Raw genomic sequence first — 4,672 nt, forward strand, 5'->3', positions numbered from 1 at the left:
AACACAGGATCCACCAGGACAGAAATGTAAGGTGACGTATCTTGTTTAAACACTCTGATCCACATTTTAGAATGAAAATAATGTAAACACATAAATATACACCTATTAGGCATTTCTTTATTGGGTCTCAACTGATATGGTTCATCCAAATAAGTGGAATTAATTACAACGTGGTCAGAACTTACTCGTATTTGTTATAGTATTCTCTTCCTAGAAACAGGTGCTAGTATCCCCCTGGTCTGGATTTAGTTTAGCCTGTGAAACAGAGATGACCATGCCTCATACTCCCTCCGTCCAAAAATAAGTGTCTCAATCTTTAGTATAACTTTGTACTAAAGTTTGTACAAAGTCCAGACACTTATTTTGGGACCGAGGAAGTATTAGCCACTTCTCATATATATGCAGGGAACTCATTGGTGTAAAGAAAATGGTGTACTAACCCAAAGTTATGTCTCCATGACAGTCTGATAGACTGAATGGTTACACAACAGTTCAGTTTGGATGCAGATGCAAACTTGTTGTCAAGCGTTGAATTTCAGCCTCAAGCTTCAGTATATGTGAATCAATAGTATGGATCTGCAATAGCACATTTAGGAACAACCAGTCTCTTCCTCAACCATGCAAGTACCCAGGACACACTTCCAGCTCATTGGTGTTATCTCGCTGCAGAAATACTTGCTGCAAATAAACATCATGTCTCTCCCGGAACAGAGGCGGCGGCCCCTTTCAGCCTCTGAACTATTCAAGCTATAACTGCATTAGAGTTGAAAATTCTAATGACATGTACTTGCAGGTAAACACTCACTCTGACTACCAAGCACAGTGCACATACGACAGAGTATATGAAATTTCCCACGACGTATCTCTTACTGTGATAAGGTTGAACTATGTGATTAATATTTCTTTAGGGCTTGTTCGGTTAATCCCCACCACAAGGGGATTGAAGAGGATTGGAGGTGGATTTTGACTTGCTGGGGATTTAATTAATCCCAATTCCCTTCAAACCCAATAAATACAAGCATAAAACTGTACGCAGGGCTTGAGAAAAACAAGTTAGCATTATTTTGAAGATGCCCACCATAGCTCATAGGATTGTTTTGAAGATGTGATCATGATTCAAAGCACTTTGAAAAATTATTGTTACATGTAACACAAGATGCAGATGCAACTTTTTAGTTTTTATAGATTGGCAGGGGCCGCGCGAACGCGTACCCCCTCTATCACAAATTACGACGTCCACTCTCCCACTTGAGGAGATGGTAGGCCAACGCACTCACCAGGTGCAATGTGAGCCATTGATCTAGGCCACGACCCTTCTTGATCGGCCGTCGACCCAGTCCAGGTAAGTATGTTGTAACGTTGCCCTGGTGCTAATTATATACTCCTGCTCTCCCAACCTCCCTTGTTCGGCTGGCGAGGTGGTACTAAACCAAACCATAGCGCTGTGCTTTATTAGCCGGTTGTTGGGTGCAAGCTCGCAGGCCTGATTACTTGTGTTGGACAGGCCCGTGATTCTGCTTGGGGCCTGATTCCATGTGTGGGGCACTTGTGTTCGGGAGGCCTAATTATGTTTGGGGCCTGATTCCTCGTGGGGTTCTTGTGTGCTATTCCCTTGAACTATTTTTCTACAAACGAGGAGATCAGAATATCACCAGAAAAACCTCTACAAAAGAATATCACTGAAAAAAAGTAGTAATAATACTATTTTTTGTGGGAAGTAATAATATACTACTACCTTTGTTCATTAATAATAATATAAGACGTTTTTGTAGACTGAATAAACAGAGGGAGTACTATTTTTTTCCTTTCAAAACCGAGGCATAAAATTTTCCTTGAAGGAGCACTCTTGTGACGGAAGACATGGGCGCGTTCATTCCAAATGGTCCAATAACCATTAAAGAAACACAATAATATACTAGTGCTCCGTATCAGAGAAGAAGAAAAATCCTTTGGCATACCAGAAGGAAAGGGAGTGTATCTATAGAGAGTGACAGTGCTACAAGTAGTACAGGCGGTGGGGATGAATACAGCAAGGTCTGAGCTCACGATTGAGATGGTGTTTCCCAGCAGGATCCTTCACTATTCACTCTGCTGAGCTGCTGCTTGTGACTGCATAATCATGCAGTGAAACGTGCGCAAGGTGGACAACTGGAATGATCTCTGTTTGTCTTTCTCACTGCCCTGCTGCTACGGCCGAGACCCTACAAGCGAACCCCCCAGGAGCTTAAGAGAAACTGGGTCATTAACTCTGCAGAGAAGAAAAGACTTTTTGTGAGATTATAATGAGGCGCAGAGCAGCTGAAGACTACAATGGACCATAAATAGTTACAACCAGTGTTGGTTTCTCCAAGGGTGAACAAAAGCTGGATAAAACTTGCATGAACTAAGCAAGTAAATAAATAGCATCACATTAGCAGATACAGTGTCAGTTCTGCGATTCAACGCCTAGAGTTTGTAAAACAGTTCATTAAAAGGAGACCGCATCACAGCCACTTCCAAATCTGTTCACCGGCCTCCGCCTATCGCAGTGCAGAGAGAAAGCAATAAAGGAGTACAAAACTGAAGTTCCAAACATTCCAGCACCCTACAAAATCTAAACAGAAACTACAGGTTTTAAGCTTCAGGGGAGAAGGTGTCCATAGCTCCAGATCACTCCATGCACTCAATCAAATGAACGAGACATCTTGGCTTGCTGACAGACAAATTGGATGCAACTAGAACACTAGTTTGCACAACCAGCATTTTTCTCTAGAGATGATGAGCTTGCAGCTGAACATGCAGATAGCACCTGAAAAAACGAACGTCGTCTATTTTCAGATGCACACGCAAGACGAAAGGTCAACAAAGTGATCTGGTTGGATACAAATAAATTTTATGCTGAAAGAGAATTTCAACTGCACTGGTTAAGATTTGTGTACCAGAAACATGGATCTTACTCCTAAAATTATTAGTGAGTCTTGATTACAAAAAAAGAAGTCCTTACTGCCATTGGTTCTCTTCATCCAGCAAAGCTGGTATGCTACTGAAGTTTTTGAAAGAATAGCAGTATAGCTAACCTGAAATTGTTATGGCTCAACCGCTCAAGTGAAGAATCATCTAAACTAATCAAATGTATAATTATGATGAGAGTTCACACATACTGCGGATTTAATTTAGGTACATGGGACATATACTTGAGAACTATTGCTCAAATATCTTTGGCCTCAGACTGAGCCATGACAGGTTTCTACTTTGATTTCTGTTAGTGGAATAGGAAACACACAAGAATCAATATGGGAAGGCTCCCATATACTAGATATAACATTATTCAACCTTAATCAGGAAGAGCACGGATATTCTAAAGAGGTAAATACACTAGAAGTCAAAGAACTTGCACGCAACGTTCAGTTTAGTGCATAAACTTGTAAAATACGTGTTTGGTCATCTAACTTGTCCTCTTGTTCATATACGGTGCTTTCTACGGTATCCAGTCGTATCCCTATGCATGCCACATGGAGGGGCCCACTGTCAGTGGCTGAGATGGTGGTAATCCGCATGCACTTTTTTAGATAGCACCCTATTTGAGACTCCTAAGATATATATCAAAGAGTAAAAGTACACATTCTGAACTATGTTTTCTCTTATCTAGATTATTAATTTAAAATTATTTGAATTCAGACAAAATTTCCGTTGATTTGTCCGAATTTTTTCATTACTAAAACCAAAGTTACTTGGACTACTATTATGAAAAAGTTCAGACCTCGGGCTCGAGGATGTACATTCATTCTACACTATATTTTCTTTTATCTAGATTTTAATTTAATTTTTTTTGAATTCAAACAAAAAATATTTGATTTGTCCAGAATAATTTATGTACATCCATTCTGCACTGTACGTTCTTTTATCTAGATTTTTAAATTTACATTTATTCGAATTCAAACATAAATTGAGTTTATTTGTCCGAAAACATACGTACATTCACTGTGCACTATATTTCCTTTTATATAAATATTTAAATTTAGAATTATTCGAATTCAAACAAATTTTTTGTTGATTTGTCCAAAACAATTTACGTATATTCATTCTACATTTTATTTCCTTTATCCAGATTTTATAATTTTAAAAAATCAAATTCAACCAAAATTTTCGTTGGTTTGTCCAAAAGAATTTGCATTCATTCATTCTGCACTATTTTTTGCGGGAATATATATTTAAAGTTAGGTACTATGTGCAAAAAAAGATCTATCTTTGCGTAAAAAAATTAAACATAGCTCACTGCCATTGGAATACATAAATTTTATACTATACAATACATAACACTTTTATCATTTTTATCTCTATTTATCACTGATAAACTAAAATCAAATCTATCTTACATAGAAAAAACAATATACAAGATAAAATTTGTTTGTGTTACTAAGTGTCGGTGTGGCCTGATGGTTGGCACTTGTACACGATGCCATAGTATCAAACTGGGGCTTTCCCTTTTCAGCAAACCCTTTTGTCGTTTTAATTTCTATTTTTTATGCAGTACGTGTTAAATAGCTTTAACTGTGCATTTTAGCGTCAACTGTTAGATTTTCTTTTTTGAGGAAGCGCCAACTGTTAGTTGGTCTAGTCGCTCTCTACGCTAGGCGGATCGTGCTAGCTCATCGGTTTGAATCCCATCATGCGTTGCAGCTTCTTTCATTTT

General features: G+C 38.4%; 1 non-coding gene across 1 annotated transcript; it reads right to left on the reverse strand.

Annotated features, from left to right (window-relative positions):
• Positions 1-1,190: 1,190 nt before the first annotated feature.
• Positions 1,191-1,350, reverse strand: LOC125531936 (U1 spliceosomal RNA). Its single transcript, XR_007293631.2, has one exon. It is a non-coding gene; the product is annotated as a U1 spliceosomal RNA (small nuclear RNA).
• Between the last annotated feature and the right edge of the window lie 3,322 nt (positions 1,351-4,672).

Source organism: Triticum urartu, chromosome 6A (genome assembly GCF_056163025.1).
Source record: "Triticum urartu cultivar PI428250 chromosome 6A, HENAU_Tu73, whole genome shotgun sequence".
Classification (NCBI taxonomy): Eukaryota; Viridiplantae; Streptophyta; class Magnoliopsida; order Poales; family Poaceae; genus Triticum; species Triticum urartu.